We start from the raw sequence: 20,146 nt of genomic DNA, 5'->3' as shown, positions 1-20,146 counted from the left end.
CTCAGAGTGTGAAGCATTGGCAGTTGTAGATGCCATAGATTTTCTTTTACCAGACGCAGTTTGCCCTAGAGAGCACAAACCTTCAGCAGCCATGTCCTTCTCAGATCTAGAGGAATCGTCATCCTTCTCACTATGAGGTTCAACCTCAGGAGAGGGGTACATTTTAGACAGGGGAGTAGAAACTCCCTTCACAGAATGTCCTTCATTAAGGATTCTAGTGACTAGGTTTCTTATGACACGATCAGTGTGATGCATATCTTCCTTAGAACTAGTGGCATGAGTTGAGCTAGAAGGGATACTAGAGTTGTTACCTTGATTGGGGCATGCAGAAGCAGATGCATCCATGGGATGGTTTAAATCAAGGGCTTCGCCTGGAATAACTGACAAAAGGACCACATCCAAAACCTCATCATCGAGAAAGTCCATGGAAGGAGTGTTATCCTTGTGAGTAGGCTTAGTAGTTTTTGAACCAGATGGAGTTTGATGTTGTGACATCTTGACGTTTCTGTGGAAAAAATTTAGTTGCCCTAGCAGAGGAGTTTAAGGAAGAAGCAGGGAGTTGGAAATGTTGGAGTAGATAGTGAGGTTGCGTGTGAAAAGGTAATAGATGGTATTTCCAAGACTAGGTGATGATTTACCATAAAGGGAGCGCTTTATTTTAAGAAAACAGACAATAATTTGATTACCTTTTCCACTCCATATTAATTGCTACAAATTTTCATAAATACAAATCCCTAATTCCCTCTTAGGAATTCAAATTGATTTGCATCCAAGGCCTTTGTAAAAATATCAGCTAACTGCATCTCAGTGGCAACATGCTCTAGGGCTACAATTTTATCCTCCACGAGTTCTCTAATAAAATGGTGACGGATATCAATATGTTTTGTCCTGCTGTGCTGAATAGGATTCTTAGAAATGTTTATAGCACTCAGGTTGTCACAGTACAATGTCATGACATCTTGCGTGACATTGTATTTAGTCAACATTTGTTTCATCCACACCAGTTGAGAGCAACTACTTCCAGTTGCTATGTATTCAGCTTCAGCAGTGGACAGAGACATACAATTTTGTTTCTTACTAAACCATGATATTAAGTTGTTCCCAAAGAAGAAGCATCCTCCTGATGTGCTTTTCCTATCATCAGCACTTCCAGCCCAATCAATATCACAATATCCAAACAGCACAGATTCAGATCCATGAGTGTATAGCATCCCATAGTCACTAGTGCCATTGATATATTTCAGGATCCTTTTCACTTGGTTTATGTGACTCACCTTTGGTTCAGCTTGATATCTAGCACATACACCTACAACAAAAGCAATGTCAGGTCTGCTTGCTGTGAGATATAACAGACTCCATATCATGCTTCTGTGGAGACTTTGATCCACACTGACACCATTTTCATCTTTAGACACTTTCAGATGAGTAGGAGCAAGTGTCCTTTTGTGGCTTGCATTCCCCATGCCAAACTTCTTAACAATATTTTTGGCATATTTGCTTTGAGATAGAAAGATAGAATCTTCCATCTGCTTGACTTGTAGCCCAAGAAAATAGGTTAGTTCTCCAACAAGGCTCATTTCAAATTCAGACTGCATTTGTTCAACAAAATGTTGAGCCATCTTATTTGACATCCCACCAAACACAATATCATCCACATATATCTGAGCCACCATGAGTTTTCCTCCTTCATTTTTGACAAATAAAGTCTTATCAATGCCTCCCTTCCGGTATCCATTGTCAATGAGAAACACTGTGAGTCTATCATACCAAGCTCTCGGAGCTTGTTTCAACCCAAAGAGGGCTTTCCTCAACTTATACACATGCTTTGGAAGATTTGGGTATGTGAACCCTTTAGGTTGTTCAACATACACTTCCTCATTTAAGTAGCCATTTAAGAAGGCACTTTTCACATCCATTTGGAATAGTTTAAACTTCAGAATACATGCCACTCCGAGCAGTAATCTAATGGACTCCAGGCGACCTACAGGGGCAAATTTTTCATCAAAGTCAACTCCTTCAACTTGAGTGTATCCTTGTGCTACCAATCTTGCTTTATCTTTAGTAACCACACCTTTTTCATCAGATTTATTCTTGTAAACCCACTTTGTTCCAATAACATTTATTCCTTCAGGTCTTGGAACCAATTCCCACACTTCATTTCTCTTGAATTGGCCTAACTCTTCATGCATGGCATTGATCCAGAATTCATCAGTTAAGGCTTCTTTGACATTCTTGGGCTTAATCTTGGACACAAAACAGGCATGTGAGATCACTTCCCTTAATCTAGTGGTGACCCCTTTATTTGGGTCTCCTATAATGAGATCTTTCGGATGATCCTTCTGAATTCTGATAAAGGGTCCCTTATTAATTTTATCAGCTTCAGGTTCAGCTTGAGTGGACTCACTCTCATTACTGTTGTCCAGGAGATCGGCTGGGGCATCATTCAGAGATGTTTCAACATCGTCCGTGACATCAGTCTCTTGATCATCAATAACAACATTAATAGATTCCATCATAACTTTTATTCTGGAATTAAAGACCCTAAACGCTATGCTGTTTATTGAGTAGCCCAGAAATATTCCTCCATCACTCTTGGGGTCCATTTTCCTTCTTTGTTCACGATCAGCCAGGATATAACATTTACTACCAAACACATGGAAGTATTTGATAGTAGGTCTTCTTCCCTTCCAGACTTCATATAAAGTGGTTGGGGTCCCTTTCTTCAAGGTTACTCTATTGTGAACATAGCAGGCCGTGTTCATAACTTCAGCCCAAAAGTGGTAAGGCAACTTCTTCGCATGAATCATAGCTCTAGCAGATTCTTGGAGAGTTCTATTTTTCCTTTCTACCACACCATTTTGTTGAGGGGTAATGGGAGATGAGAACTCATGACCAATTCCTTTAGATGAACAAAATTCAGCAAATTTACTGTTCTCAAATTCTTTCCCATGATCACTTCTGATTCTGATAACCCAACTCTCTCTTTCTCTTTGAAGTCTTAAGCAAAGATCTTTGAACACCTCAAACACATCAGATTTTTTCCTTATAAAATTTACCCAGGTATATTTGGAGAAGTCGTCCACCACAACATAAGCATACCTTTTCCCACCAAGACTTTCCACCTGCATAGGTCTCATCAAGTCCATGTGGAGAAGTTCAAGCACTCTAGATGTGGTGTCATGTTTGATCTTCTGGTGTGACATCTTTGTCTGCTTTCCAATCTGACACTCACCACAAACTCTTCCTTCATCAATCTTTAATTTTGGGATTCCTCTTACAGCTTTAACAAATATAATCCTCTTCATTCCTTTAAGATGGAGATGACTCAGTTTTTGATGCCATAGTTTCACTTCTTCTTGTTTAGCTAGAGTACACATTGATGAATAACTAGTTTCTTGAGAATTCCACATATAGCAGTTGTCCTTAGACCTGACTCCTTTCATGATCACCTCATTTTTTCCATTAGTAATCAAACATTCAGTTTTTGTGAAGTTCACATTTAGACCTTGGTCACATAGTTGACTGATGCTGATCAGGTTTGCAGTCAATCCTTTAACAAGCAGCACATTATCAAGGTTAGGGACTCCAGGACAGTTTAGCTTTCCAATCCCCTTGATATCACCCTTTGCTCCACCACCAAAAGTCACATAGCTGGTGGCATGAGGTTGAAAGTCAATTAGCAGGTTTTTGCTTCCAGTCATGTGTCTGGAGCATCCACTGTCAAAATACCAGTCTTCTTTGGCTGAAACTCTGAAGGAAGTGTGAGCTATCAAGTTAGTAGCACCATCCCTAGGAACCCATTGTTTTCTATTAACAGGGATATGGTGTTTGGGTCTAGGTTGATGATGAGTAGGACTAGGATAGCCATACAACTTAAAGCATAATGGTTTTATGTGGCCAAATTACCCATAATAATGACATCTCCATCTTTGGTGTTTTCCTTTATGTTGTCTTTCCTTGTGATGTTGAGACACCTGATGTGACATCTTTGGTTTGCTACCAGTGTGACTACACTAAGGAGTGGATTCATTGAACCCAAGGCCAGACTTGTCTCCTGCCATCTTTCCAGTCTGGAGGATTTTGTCTAAGGTGTCAGATCCACTGTTTAGCATTCTGGCACACTTTGTCATCTCATCCAGTTTGGAGTTCAGGAACACAACTTCGATCTTCAACTTAGAAATGGTTTCTAAGTGTTCTGTTTTCTCATCCTCTAGTTGGGTTATCAATTTCTTCTGATTCTCCACTTGTTGACACACTTCTCCACTTCTGTAAAACAACTTTCTGTAGGTAGTAGCTAATTCATCAAAGGTTACTTCATCATCACTTGAGTCTTCATCAGAACCCCATCTTCCAGTCAAGGCAGTCACAAGATTGACAAACTCTCCTTCTGTTTCACTTTCATCAGACCAAGTAGCAGCAAGACTCTTCTTCTGTTTCTTGAGGTAGGTCCCACATTTAGCTCTAATGTGTCCATACCCTTCAGATTCATGGCACTGAACTCCTTTTCCCTGTTTGGATTTTTCCTCAGATTTTGTTCTTATTCTAGCATCATTGGACCTACTGATGTCAAATGAGTTGTTCTTGACATTAGACTTTGAACTTGCATCCATCCTCTTCAGGAGTTTGTTGAATTGTCTCCCCAGTAATGCTACATCATTTTCCAGATCTTCATCAGTATCCTGACCACTGCCTTCCTCTTTCTCTTTAGTGTTTGACATAAAGGCTATGCTTTTGCCTTTCTTTTCAGATCCATCACTCATTCCCAACTCGAATGTTTGGAGGGATCCAATTAGCTAATCCACTCTCATATTGCAAATGTCTTGAGATTCTTCTATGGCTGTCACTTTCATGGAAAATCTCTTGGGAAGTGACCTGAGAATTTTCCTCACAAGTTTTTCATCTGACATCTTCTTACCCAGGGCTTCTGAGGCATTAGCAATTTCAAGGATATTCATATGGAAGTCATGAATACTTTCATCTTCTTTCATCCTCAAATTATCAAACTTAGTAGTAAGCAACTGCAATCTAGACATCTTTACTCTAGAGGTACCTTCATGAGTGGTTTTGAGAATATTCCAAGCATCTTTATCCACCTCACAGTTGTTCGCCAGTCTGAAGATGTTCTTATCAACCCCGTTGAATATAGGATTCAATGCTTTAGAGTTTCCAAGAGCTAGTTCATCCTCCTCCTTGGTTCATTCTTCCTCAGCCTTCTTATCAGTTGTAACTTCTCCTTCCTTAGTAATGAAAGGATGTTCCCAGCCTATTAGAACAACCTTCCAAGCCTTATTATCCAAAGATTTCAAGAAGGCTACCATTCAAGATTTCTAGTAGTCATAGTTAGATCCATGCAAAATTGGTGGTCTGTGAACAGATCCTCCGTCTCTATCCATAGTACTAGAAAGTAACGTCCTAAGATCTCACCCAGAACCAAAGCAGGATGCCTGCTCTGATACCAATTGAAATTCTGGTATCAGATATGAGATGTCGAAGGTAATGTCACGACACTAATATCTGAACAACAACTAAAATATAAACAGGATAAAAGACAAAGAAACAATAGAACAAGTGACACAAGCAATTGTTAACCCAGTTCGGTGCAAACTCACCTACGTCTGGGGGATACCAAGCCAGGAAGGAAATCCACTAAACAGAATTAGTTCAAAGACTCTCAATAAACAACTTCAAGTTACAGTATTTTTACCTAATCTCTACCCGTGTGACTTCTATCTAAGAACTCTTAGATATGAGACACTACTCACTCCCCCTCAACCACAGCAGTGATATAAAAACAAATATTACAAAGAAAGAAGACACTCTTCAAGAACACATACTTGATCTTGCTTAAAATCTTCAACCAAGTAAACACACACTCATGCTTCAAAGCTTAGATTAGAAAAATTACAACACAAAAGTCAGTCCAATTCAATCATCAATAGGATGAATGAATGGCTCACAATACACAAGATCACACAAGACTAAAACCTTGAAACTCTCTCACTATTTCGTTTGTTTCTTGTGTGTTAAAATCAGGTTTTACATGGCCTTTAAATAGAAGCTTTTGAATGGGCATGGGCATCATAAAACCCTAAATCTATTTTCCTTGTGTATCTTCTTATTCACGACAGCTAATCATCCTTTATTGGAAAATAAATCAATTTGGTTTTAAATCAAATTACTCCTCGAATAGCGCATTCAATCTCCACATAATCACACACAAATTTGCATGAAAAGCGCAATCTTAAGATACATAACATTCAGACTGAATATTCTGTATACACATGTCTTAACATCGGGTCTGACATCTTAGCTAAATCCTGCACAACCATATTTAAGCATCCTGCAGGAAACTGATATCACATGTCAAGACAACACACGTGACAACTTGTGATAACTCTAGGTTTTACCAAAATTGATGCCAACACATAGAACCAACACAACCCATGAAGGTTTTATAGATTCAGCTGCCATAAGTACCTTTTGGGCCGTTTGGAAGGATAAACAAAGTTTGGTTCCTCCACTACTAGCTGACACTTTTCATACTTTGCATACTCGACATCAAAAAAAGAATGGAATGTTGATATGTTGCCTTCCATTGCTCTATAATTGGCTTATCTCATATGTGTTCAAGCCTAATGCTCACATCAGTGAAATGTCCAATGGGGATTGGGCAAGAACTCTGGTGTCTTTGTCTAGTAAGGATATCATTTGGTACCGACATAAGCTGAATGTTGAAGAAATCATTGTCAGTTATGGTAGTTTCCCAAATGTATCACTAATAGGATCTAAAGGTTGCATCTACTACAACCCCATGTTAGTTCTACGACAGTTTGGATACCCTATACGTGGGAAGCCCGATGATAAAGAGTTAGAAAAGATGGTTTTGAATGATATGGGAACCAATGATCCTTTTCTACTATGTAAGATCATCCAATCTTGGGAAAAGGTGCATACCAAAGGAACAAAATTAGTAAAGAAGAATGGTGCATCAAGGGTTCCTTATCAGCAACGGGTCTCGGAGAGGATCAAAGTTGTGAAGCTCCCTTTTTCTATAGAGATTCCTCTAAAGTCTATTTCACCATAACCAATCCCTGTTTATCTTGAAGAGGTGGAAGAACTTAGAGCCATGGTAGCTAAACTTGGAAAGGAGAAAGAGGATCTGCAATCTAAACTCTACAAAGAAATTGGGGAAAATATGATTCTCAAGAGGAAGAGTAACCAAAGGAAGGAACTTTTGGAGGAGAGTCGTAAGAAGAACAAAATTGAGCAAGATCTCAAGGAAAGAGTCTTGGAGTGCCTAGATCAGGCTGATAGTGGATTAGTTTCACTCCATGATGAGTTAGCTAAGGCCAAAAGAGATGGACAAGAGTGGAAGCGTTGGTGGGACCTAGCCACTAAGTAAAAGAAGGAGGTAAGGGAGGAGCTTGAAGCCCAAATCCAAGAACTGAAGGAGCAACTTCGAAGCTCTGAAGCTGAAGTGGTGCGTGAAAGACATCTTAAGGAACGAGCCCAAAGAGCCTCTCAAATATGTCCTAAAGCCTGGGAAGAGAAGTGTGATGAGTTGAATACCAACAAGGAGCTAGCTAGTTATTGGAAGGAAAAATATGAGTCTCTGAAGAAGCAAAGCATGGGTTGGCTAAATCATAGGAAGCATTTGAATGAGATATTGGATGAGTATGAATGCACCATCAACCTTCTGCAGCCAAGTGTTGCTCCATACCATACGAAGTTGGCTAACCTCATAGAGTTTTGTAATGGTGTGGCGATAGGCTTACCATGGAAATTAGAAAATGCTCTAGAGGACATGGATGAAAATAACACTAATCCTTCGGTTCGTGACCTTGTTTTGCTTTGTGAAAGGATGATGCGAAGATTCAAAGAAGAATTGAAGGCCCACAAAGAGCGAGTTGCTAAGAAGACTCTTTAAGTTGTTTGCTTCGTGTTATTTCCAATTTTTATATTTGGATTAATATTTTGTACCCACTTTGACTATATACTCCATACTTTTTGGCTTCATTGAATGAATGGGTATTGAATTTTTGCATCAGATTCTGACTATTGTCTTCTATTTCTGTTCACATTACTTTCGAAGTGTGTGCTCAACAACTGCAAAGTTTATAAGAATCCCTAAAAATAAATAAACATAAAACTTCATAATACATTCATACATACATTCATGCATTCTCCAAAATAAATAAATAAAAACTCATTATGTTTTCTCTATCTAGTTGTTACATACTGAGTCCTCAACACCACTACAACACTCGAGCCAACGCTCGTCAAAGAATGGCGGATCAAGAGCAAGAATTGGAGAGAGTAAGCTTAGAACTTGAGGACCTGCGAGGAAATATGGGTCAAGTCATGGAGATACTACAAGTCATTAAGGCCAAATTGGACACCCAAACGATGGTCGTTTCAGATATCACTGGTCCTACGATTGAACCCCGACTTGCAAGAACAATGTCTACTACTTGGCCAATTTTCGGTTTACCTCCCGGCTTTACACCTCCAGTTGAAGGCTCCCCTAGAGTTGTACAATCCACTCAACAAACAGTTCCTCTACCAACTATCAATGAAGCTCATCCCGTGGTCCACACATTTGCACCACCCCTTGTCCATGCACATGTGCAACCTTATTTTGAAGATCAACAACATGCTCCGGATTTTTCTGACGAAGATGATGAAAGGCATGAAGACATAAGAGGAATGAAGGAGAATTTTCAAATTCTTGAGAAAAGGTTAAGGGCTATGGAAGGTGACAAAGTCTTTGGTGCTGTTGCTAGGGAGATGTGCCTAGTGTCCGGTATCGTGATTCCCGCAAAATTCAAGACCCCGAATTTCGATAAGTACGGGGTTCACTCATGTCCTAAAAGTCACCTCATTATGTACTATCGGAAAATGGTGGCGCACGTGGAGGACGATAAACTTATGATACATTTCTTCCAAGACAGCTTGAGGGGTGCTCCCTCTAAGTGGTACTTAAGCCTTGATCAAAGTAGAATTCGTTGTTTCCAAGACTTATCTGATGCTTTCATCCAGCATTATAAGTATAACATGGATATGGCCCCGGATAGGAGGCAATTTCTCAGCATGTCCCAGAAAGATAACGAGTCTTTTAAGGAATACGCACAACAATTGAGGGAAGTGGCCTCGCAAGTCGAACCACCCCTTGTTGAGAAGGAGTTAGCAGATTGGTTCATGGATACACTAAAGCCCATGTTCTATGAAAGGATGGTGAGTAGTGTATCGGCAAGTTTCTCTGACTTGGTTGTCGTGGGCATAAAAGTCGAGCTTGAATTGAAGAATGGCAAAATGATAACCACCACTGAAACATTTGGTAATAATGTCAAAAAGTTTTCTGGAGGTTTTCAAAGAAAGAGGGCGAAACAAACATAGTGTCGACCAGTCAAAGAATGAGTCACTCGTGGAAGAAGCAACAATAACAAATTGCTCAACAACAACCATCTTATCCAGTGCAGTATATCCAACAACCATATGTGGCAACAGTCACACCAACTTTTAACCAATCACAAGCTCCTATCTATCAACCTGTTCAACAAGCACCAGTATACCAATGAGCACCTACTGCACCCGTTTATCAACAACCAAGGCAGCAAGCCCCTCATCCACAAAATCTTCCAAATCAGAATAGGGTACAAAGAGGTAGACGTTCTTTCGCTCCGATCCCTATGACGTATACTGAGTTGTATCCATCATTGCTGCAGAAAGGATTGGTGACTCCCAGACCTTTGGATCCTCCACCAAATCCTTTGCCTCCATGGTACAATCAAGATGCTCATTGTCCTTTCCATGAGGGCGCTCATGGGCATGATTTGGAAGGATGTTATGCTTTGAAGCATATTGTGCGAGAGTTGGTTGAGAAGAAGATCCTTTCATTTCGAGATGTTGGACCCAACGTAAAAAGTAACCCGCTGTCGGCGCATGTTGATGTTAATTACATTGAGGATGTTTCTAATGTTTGTATAATAAAAAATGTTGAAGATGTTAAAACTCTGTTGCTAGCACTCCATGCAAAATTGGTGGGAGCTAGTTTAATTGATGCATGTCACAACAACTGTGAAGAATGTGTCGTTTATCCAAGAGGGTATAAAATGGTACGAACTGATATTCAAAACTTGATGGATCAAGGTGTCTTACAAGTTTGTGGTCCTACAACAAACGAGGAAATTTTAGTAATTGAACCCTTTTTCAATCTACCAGAGTTTGTTGAGATAACTTATCAAAGAAAAGATGTTGTTCATCCATCACCCGTGGTAGTTTGTATGCCTACCCCATTTCCCTTTGAAAGCACCAAGGTCGTGTCGTGGAAATATGACATAACTATGGTGGATGGAGTGGTAGATGGAGAGCCCAAAGATGTTGAATGTGAGAAGAGCTTAGAGAATGTTGACGCCAATATCACTAACATCGTAGGTACGAGCCTAATGACCCGCAGTGGTTGGATTTATACTCATGGTTTCAATATAATCCCTCAAGAACCAATAAAAGAAGCTACAACTACATAGCCTACCCAAGAATCTGGAGGGGTACAGTCAGCGGTGCAATCAGGTGAAGCGGTTGAATTTCTGAAAATGATAAAGAAAAGTGACTACAAGATAGTCGATCAACTACATCAAACACCGTTAAAAATATCTATCTTATCCTTGCTTCTGAATTCCCAAGCTCATAGGGAGGCTCTACTGAAAGTGCTTTCTAAAGCTCATGTTACTCATGATATAATGGTTGGCCAATTCGATGGGGTGGTCGCCAATATCAAAACTTGCAACACTTTAAGTTTCAGCAATGAAGAGCTACCCAAGGAAGGGCAAAATCACAACCGCGCTTTACATGTATCCATAAAGTGCCAAGAAGATGCTCTGGCCAGGGTCTCAATTGACACTGGATCATCCCTCAATGTCCTACCAAAAATGGCACTTGCTAAATTATCTTACCAAGGTTCAGAGATGAAATCCAGCGTGCTCGTGGTAAAAGCCTTTGACGGTTCCCGAAGGACAGTAGTTGGGGAGGTAGAGCTATCAATCCAAATCGGACCGCATGTATTCCCCATCAATTTCTAAGTCATAGACATCAATCCCGCTTATAGTTGCCTTTTGGGACGTCTGTGGATACATGCTGCTGGGGCAGTGACTTCTACTTTGCATCAGAAAATGAAGTTTGTCGTCGACGACAAGCTCATCATTGTCTCCGGTGAAGAAGATTTCATCATTAGTCAACTCTCCTCTTTTTGTTATATTGAGGTTGGTGAAGATGCTTTGGAGACTTCTTTCCAAGCACTTGAAATAGCCAATGCCACACTTGCGGAAGTAAATGATCATGTTGAGGAAGCCAGTCTGTCGTTCGCCTCTTTGAAGAGCGCGAAGTCAACAGTTGAAAGTGGATGTCCTGCTGGTTGGGGGCAAGTCATCGATGTCAGCAAGAAAAAAGATCGTTTCGGTTTGGGGTACAAGCCTTCTACTAAGGAAGGATCCCTGGTCCCTGTAAAGAACCGCATACGGAGCATTCAAGAAGTCTTCTTAAGCACAAGTTGTATTCATGGGGATCAAGTTGGTGCAGTTGAAGATGACACTGAAGATGGAGAAGCATCAAATCTGGTATATCGGTGTGAAGCAACCTTAACAAATTGGGAGGCAGTTGATATTCTAGAAGTTTTTCCGTGTCAAAGTAATTATGTTTTCTTTTGTTTTTCAAAATCCTTAGCTCTGCCCAAGGCTAACGGATCATTTGTAGGGCCACTTTAAATTTCAAAATCATTATGACAAATAAAGATCATTTTGTTCAAATTCTTATCGTTCATTTATTTGTTTTTCTTTCCTTAAAATGGCAATCCTTTCAAAAGTTACAAAAATATTTTCTTTCTTTTGCATTTTATTTCCACTTTTCTAAAAAACCATCATTTAAAAAACATGCAGAATAATCAATAAACCAGTTGAATTCGGTGACCCCACTACTTCTTATAACTTTGAATTCTCCATATACCAAGCAGAAGAGGATAGTGAGGAAGATTGAGATTTCCCTGAAGAAATGGCAAGGCTGCTCGAGCATGAGTCAAATGCCCTTCAGCCGCATCAAGAACTGGTGGAGACAATCAACCTTGGCACTGGAAGAGAAGAAAGAGGTTAAAGTCGGGACTACACTTAGGGCAAGCATCAAAGACAGATTGATCAAGTTGCTACAAGAATATGTAGATGTATTTGCATGGTCATACCAAGATATGCCAGGTTTAGATACTGATATTGTTGTCCACAAGCTGCCACTACATCCAGATTTCCCGCCGGTGAAGCAGAAGCTCCGAAGAGTAAGACCCGGCATGGCTTTAAAGATTTGTGACAAGGTGAAACGCCAATTTGATGTCGGTTTTCTAGCAGTTATGAAGTACCCTCAATGGGTAGTTAATATCGTATCAGTACCCAAAAAGGATGGCAAAGTTAGGATGTGTGTAGATTACAGGGATCTAAACAAAGCTAGTACAAAGGACGATTTTCCCTTGCCGCATATTGACACTTTGGTAGATAACACCGCTAAGTTCACAATCTTCTCCTTCATGGACAGAATCTCGGGTTATAATCAAATTAAGATGGCTCCAAAAGACATGGAAAAGACCACATTCATCTGCCCTTGGGGAACATTTTGCTACAAGGTAATGCCATTTGGTCTCAAAAATGTTGGGGCAACTTACCAAAGAGCAATGGTCACTCTTTTCCATGACATGATGCACAAGGAAATTGAGGTTTATGTCGATGATATGATCACGAAATCCCAAAGTGAAGAGGACCATATGGATCACTTGCAAAAGCTATTTGAGCGTCTCCAAAAATTCCGACTACGGCTGGATCCTGCTAAATGCACCTTCAGTGTCCGATCTAGAAAGTTGCTTGGTTTCATTGTTAGTGAACAAGGAATTGAGGTAGATCCAGACAAGGTCAGAGCAATACAAGAAATTCCTGCTCCACGTACAGAGAAAGAAGTCAGAGGATTCCTGGGACGTTTGAACTATATCTCTAGGTTTATATCTCATATGACTGCTACATGTGAACCTATATTCAAGTTGCTTAGAAAATATCAAGCAGTTGAATGGAACTCTGACTGTCAAAGGGCTTTTAAGAAGATCAGACAATACCTGCAAGAGTCCCCTATTCTAATTCCACCTGTTCAGGGGAAACCACTCTTTATGTACTTAACTGTGCTTGAAAAGTCAATGGGATGCATGCTGGGACAACATGATGAAACCGGCCAAAAATAACACGCCATCTACTATCTAAGCAAGAAGTTTACTGATTGTGAAACTCGATATTCACTCTTAGAGAAAACTTGTTATGCTTTAGCATGGGCCGCTCGCCGTCTAAGGCAGTACATGATTTGTCACACTACTTTGTTGATCTCAAAAATGGATCCAATAAAGTATATATTTGAAAAGCCTGCTTTAACTGGAAGACTCGCCCGTTGGTAGATGTTATTGTCTGAGTATGACATCCAATATGTATCCCAGAAAGCCATTAAAGGAAGTATGTTGTCTGATTACCTGACACACCAGCCTGTTGAAGACTACCAGTCGTTGAAATTTGACTTCCCTGATGAAGACATTATGGTAGTAAAAGATTGTGAAATCCCAAGACTTGATGAAAGACCTGAACCCGGATCTCGGTGGAAGCTCATGTTCGATGGTTCCTCCAATTACGTGGGGCATGGTGTAGGAGTTGTTCTATTGAATCCGAATGGTGGATACACTCCTTTCACATCAAGGTTGTGTTTTGATTGCACAAACAATATAGTAGAATATGAGGCGTGCATCCTAGGCATTGAAGCAACAATTGACCTCCGAATCAAAATCCTCGAAGTATGTGGAGACTCAGCCTTGGTGATATACCAAGTCAAAGGCGAATAGGAAACCCGTGATGCCAAGTTGGTCCCATAACGTGCCTATGTCATGGAACTAATAAAATACTTTGACGAAATCACTTTTCGTCATATCCCGAGAACTGAGAATCAAATAGCTGATGCTTTGGCTATGTTCGCTTCAATGTACCAAATTAGATTCCATAATGAAGCGCCTCTCATTCAGATAGAGCGGAAAGTTGCACCTGCCTACTGTTAGTTGGTTGAAGAGGAAGCTGACGGTAAACCTTGGTTTCACGACATCAGATGCTTTTTGCAAAACCAAGAATATCCAACAGATGCAACAACCCTTGACAAGAAAATGTTAAGGAAATTGGCATCCAAATTCTTCTTAAGCAATGGTGTGTTATACAAGAGAAACCACGAGATGATTTTGCTCAGGTGTGTGGAAGGACGCGAAGCGGACCTGTTAATCAAGGAAATTCATGAAGGATCCTTTGAAACTCATGCCAATGGACATGCCATGGCAAAGAAGATTTTGAGAGAAGGTTATTACTGGTTGACCATGGAATCTGACTGCTTCAATTATGCTAGAAAATGTCATAAGTGCCAAATCTATGCTGACAAGGTACACGTGCCTCCGACCCTATTAAATATTTTGACATCACCTTGGCCATTCTCAATGTGGGGCATCGACATGATTGGCGCCATCGAGCCTAAAGCTTTCAATGGTCACCGTTTCATCCTGGTTGCCATTGATTACTTTACCAAATGGGTAGAATCCGCCTCTTATGCTAATGTGACAAAACAAGTGGTTGCACGGTTCCTCAAGAAAGAGATTATTTGTCGATATGGAGTTCCAAGCCGGATTATTACAGACAATGGGACAAATCTGAATAATAAGACAATGAAAGAATTATGCGAAAGCTTCAAGATTGAGCTCCATAACTCTTCACCATATCGTCCAAAGATGAATGGCGCTGTTGAAGCCGCTAATAAAAACATCAAGAAGATCCTGCATAAAATGGTGTAAACCTATAAAGATTGGCATGAAATGCTACCCTTCGCACTGCATGGATATCGGACTTCCGTTCGCACTTCAACAAGGGCAACTCCATTTTCTTTAGTATATAGGATGGAAGCAGTTATCCCAATCGAAGTGGAGATACCTTCAATGAGAATCTTGATGGAGACCAAGCTAGAAGAGGCTTAATGGATCCAAAACAAATTTGATCAGTTAAGCCTCATAGATGAGAAGCGAATGACCTCACTGTGCCATGGGCAGTTGTACCAGAAACGGATCAAGAGGGCTTTTGACAAGAAAGTACGTGTTTGGGAATTTAGAGAAGGAGACATCGTGCTCAAGAAGATCTTGCCAGTGCACAAGGACTCACGTGGGAAATGGACTCCCAATTATGAAGGCCCATATGTTGTAAAGAAAGCCTTCTCCGGAGGTGCCTTGATTCTTATAACTATGGATGATGAAGAGCTCTCACACCCCGTGAACTCTGATGCAGTTAAAAAATACTATGTCTAATAAAAACCCGCTAAGTCAAAAACTTGAAAGGACGACTTAGGAAAAAATGGGTATCTCGGTGGATCGAAAACCCGAAAGGGCGATCCAGGCAAAAGTTAGGGATAAATAAATAAATGATAGCTCGCTAAGTTGAAAACCCAAAAGGGAAACTTAGGCAAAAAAGAGCGTCCCGGTGGATTGAAAACCCGAAAGGGCGATCCAGGCAAAAGGCATAAACTGCATCAGATGTTACTAATCGATACAGAAGAATCAGAGGTGGAAGATCAGTCAAGTTACTCCCTTTAGAAGCAAGGTTTTAGAGGGTCATGGTTATTAGGGATAATAGTGGTCACTGAATTCAACGTAAACCTTTCCTTATTTCCATTTTCAAAATTGTAATATTCCATGGAGCTACGCCATTTATATGCTACCATTCTTGAATAAAATACAAGTTTTGCCCGTCAATCATTGTTAATTGTGTTCTTCTATGTTTTTCTTTGTTATGAAAAATGTCATTTATTTGTTAATAATAAAATCTTGAAACTTGAAAATAATTAAAAACATATTGAAAAACAACAAAATTGCTTTGATATAGGTGAAAACCAAGAGAAAATCATTTGTTTTCCCGAAAGTCTCAAGTTGCAGAAGCACTCCTAGATCACTAACAAGAATCTCCCTGGAGCATAACCTATTAATACTATGGAAGGATGACCCTTTGGCTAGTTATAACTGTCAATCTTAATAGATTCTCCTCTGGATATGCCTAATACTTATACTGATTGGAGTTATTGGTGTTGAGGAATCAGAATCTCTATAAACAGACCCTTCAAACTCCCAATCTACCTATCGTGAGCATTACATATCATGATCATTCATATATCATGTATAAAACAAACAAAAAAGTCAAATCATGCATGGTTCAAGATGTACTTTGTACTCATTTGCGTTGCACTTTGGCCTCGTCGTTGATTGTTATCTCTTGACCCAAAGTCCAGTTGTCACTGGTACTCCATCTAAAAAACCAATCATAATGGGAATCCTGAAGAGTTCAGTTGTGACTGGTGTTATTTCCAATCCGATTGTTATGGGTATGTCTAGTTCAGCTGTCACTGATATCTTGTCGGAAATCTAATTGTTATTTGATACCCTTAAAATCTAGTTGTCACTAGTATCATTTCAAGAGCTCAATTATCATTGGAGTCTCCAGAATTCAATTCCCTGGCATTATCATCGAAAACCTAGTTATTACTAATGTCTTTCGAAATCCGAGTAGTAGCTGACACTCTATTCCTAAAATCCAATTGTTATTGGCTTTTCTCTAAAAGTCCAGTTATAACTGGCACTCAGTTTGAACATCCAATCATAATTGGTACTTGAAGTTTGGCTATCGCCAACATCATTTAAAGTCCAGTTGAAATTGTCACAAATCTGTTATAAGCTGATTGTAATCCATTGCTTACGGTCCAAGTCCAATCATCGTTGGCATATACATAGAGTTTGATTACACTGTCTTTCCTGATGGTTCCTATAAAGTCATGTATGACTCATAATTTTAAGGAATTCCCAGAAGCTTGGATGTTATTCTAGTTAGAAATAACTCCAATGATGTTTGCCTTGACTGATTTCTTCATAAAGAGTCATCTTAGCCTTTTACGTGGATGATCTTCTCGTAAGAAGACTCCTAATCTGTTTTATATGGATGATTTTCTAAGTGAGAAAACTCCAAAGTGTTGTGTGGATAATTTTCTTGTAAGAAAATTCCAAAATGTTTTGTGGATAATTTTCTGGTAAGAAAACGCCACTATGTTGCACGAATGATCTTTTTATAAGAAGACTCTCATATATTCTTGTCTTGGGTGAATTTCATGTTAGGAATCTCCAAAATCTTTGATCGAATGAATTTCTTATGAGAAATCTCCAAAACGGTCAGATACATTCTAAAGTGTCGGGTCATGTCTGAACCTATTGATAAAATCATACTTTGAATATTCCCCAACGTCTTTTCCCCAACAATTTATCATCCCTAGTGTGTCTTCACCCATTGGTCTTTGTTATTTTTCCTGCGGATCACCAATACCATATTCCAAATGTTTTCCCCAAGTTTGCTTATCATCCATCATAAAAAAAATCATGCTAGGGTCCATCATATCCCCAACAAACCAAAAAGAAGTTTGTCAGCTCATAGCATAACATGTCATTGCCTCTTAGGGAAAAATTTGGGTCTTCTGTATTTAAATACCTTTCACCCTGATTTCATGAGAATTTCCATCACTCATGCTATCTGGTAAAGATATTTAAATAGGGACAACTGTCATACCCTAAATTTTGTCCCACCTAAAGTCATTCATATGCATTTACCCATTGACATTCATTCATCTGCAACTAAGTCATCCACTCACATACCATCTTTATATAATCATTTCATTCATCTGCATCTCATCATTCGAACTGATTCCTTATGACAGTTTCATCTGGTCGTAAAGATTTCATTTTGCATACATAAGTCATGATTAATGTTCACTTTGATCGATTTATTCAATTTGGTAAATTCATACATACCTCCATTCATTACATATCCATAGTCGGCATTTGGTGTGAAAATTCACTCAACCATTGTTAATTTGATAACTTAAGGTCTTTGTTTCAAAAAAAAATTATAAGTTGATTTTAATCAATTTAAACTACATCGCTATTTCATTCATCCATACATATACTACATAATCATTTGTCTTACATTGCATATGGATGATTAGAAATTTAATTTGCATTTTGTATTAAAGGTTTAGTTTTGGACTTTTGTTTTTATATTCCTTTTCAAAAAATAAATTAAGTTTTAATTGTTTTATTGTTTTGTTAGTTTTTTATTTATTATATCTTATTAAAGATTTTTATGTGTGTTTTTAAAAATAGGTCATGATAATAATCAAATTCATTTTACATTTTTAAATTGAAATAAATTTCTAAAAAAATATAGAACTTAAATTTTGTTTCTTGCATTTAAAAAAAAGAAGTTTCTTGTCACATTTATAATTATATTTTTTTAATTATCATGTTATTATTTTTATTTTTTAGAACAAAAATTTTATTTACACTTTAGATTATTTTCTTTTTACATCATAAAAAAAACTTTAAAAAAGAAAATAGGAATTTATATTACATCACTAAGCCTCTATTACACACATTACAAAATTAAAGGGACTCTTCAATTGTATTAGTTACACAATGACTAAGAGATAGTTTATCTCTTTCATTCCTCTACACAGTCCGAACTCTGCTCTCTTTGCCTTGGACATATTCTTATTTTGTTGCTGCAGTAGTTGCAGTTGCAGAATAGTGCAGTTAACATATTTTGTAAGCAAAACATATTTCAAAAAGTATAGAAGAGTATCATAGTTTAAGGTTTTAAAGCAGGAAATTTGTATCATACCTCAAGGGTTGAACCATAAAAATAATTATCAACCATATTGCTTTGCAATATAAATAACAGTAACAACAAACAAAAGGGAAGAAGAAAACCTAATATCAGTTTCATAAAAAACAAAGATATCAAAACCTCAACTGATAGAAAGCTGACCCGCAGAAACTTCAATATCTATGGATTAAAAATCAAACACAAAAAACTCAAAGCCACAAAAAAACCATAACCCTTTTTTTACTATAAGAAAAAATCCAAGCAGCATTACAATATAAACACTAATTGAATCACTGATACAAGTTTGAACAATAAAAAAGAACACGAACTCAAAGGGAAGAAGGGCCTATCCGAAATCGAAGCAAAAAGTTCGAATTTTTTCCGTACCTGAACCTAGGTAGCCCTCTTTTGACTCTTTCATTTTTGTTTTTTTTACTTTGATTGTGAAAATCGAATCTTGTTGGTCGTTGTTTTGATTTGTTCTTTGATTTTATTGTTGCTCCATTCATCATCTCTTTGTTGGTTGAGATTTTTGAAAAAAAACTGAATATAGATTTGGAAAGAGCACGAAAACAAGGGAGGTTGGTGTTTGGGTATTAGGGTTTCGAGGTGGGGAAACGCCGGAGGGGGCGGCGAGCCGCCGTCGGCCACCTTTCTCTGGTGAGGGTAAGAGATCGAAATTGAGAGAGAGAAGGATGATTGAGCGTGAAAGAAGAAAGGAACTCAATGGTGATAGGTTTACTGATTTTAATTCTCATTGTTTACATTTATTTTTTTCTTCTTCCAAGAATCACGTGAAGATTTTCACGCTTATTTGGGGAATTTTTACCAATATACCCCAGTTTTTCAATTAATTTCCCAAAATAACCCACATTTCAAAAAAATTCCCAATCTACCCCACATGCATAAGGGAGGCGCCAATTGGATTGGCGCCCCCTCTTAAAAATTACAAGGAGGCGCCAATTGGATTGGCTAGGGCACCTGCCCTAGCCAATCCAATTGGCGCCTATGTGTTATTTTTAAGAGGGGGCGCCAATCCAATTGGCGCCTCCCTTAAAAAAGCCTCAAATGGAAAAACTTTCAACATGAAAGTTGTAGATCTTTTCAAGACAATGAATTTGGATATAAATTTTGCAACATTTGGATTTTTTTTGAGAAAGTTATGGCCAGTTGAAGTTGGACTTCTGAGTTTTTCAACTGTTATCTGACCCATAATGTTTTGTATTATTGCATGTGTTTCTTTTAGGAATATGAATTTTTGTCCAACATAACATTTGAAGTAGACATCCTAAATTTTGCAATGCACTTGGTCCCACCTCAAAATAATTAAAAATGAGTGAGTTAGGTCCCTGCGAACTTGACCT

The 20,146-nt window shown here is 38.7% G+C and overlaps 1 long non-coding RNA gene across 1 annotated transcript; it reads right to left on the bottom strand.

Moving 5' to 3' along the window:
* Window positions 1-18,497: 18,497 nt before the first annotated feature.
* Window positions 18,498-19,549, bottom strand: LOC127121519 (uncharacterized). The gene is made up of 2 exons (XR_007803476.1): window positions 19,170-19,549; window positions 18,498-18,678 (listed from the first exon to the last, which is right to left on the bottom strand). It is a non-coding gene; the product is annotated as an uncharacterized LOC127121519 (long non-coding RNA).
* Between the last annotated feature and the right edge of the window lie 597 nt (window positions 19,550-20,146).

Source organism: Lathyrus oleraceus, chromosome 2 (assembly GCF_024323335.1).
Source record: "Lathyrus oleraceus cultivar Zhongwan6 chromosome 2, CAAS_Psat_ZW6_1.0, whole genome shotgun sequence".
Lineage (NCBI taxonomy): Eukaryota > Viridiplantae > Streptophyta > Magnoliopsida > Fabales > Fabaceae > Lathyrus > Lathyrus oleraceus.
Note: the sequence above shows the minus strand (reverse complement) of the source record. Positions and strands in the feature narration are given on the sequence as shown.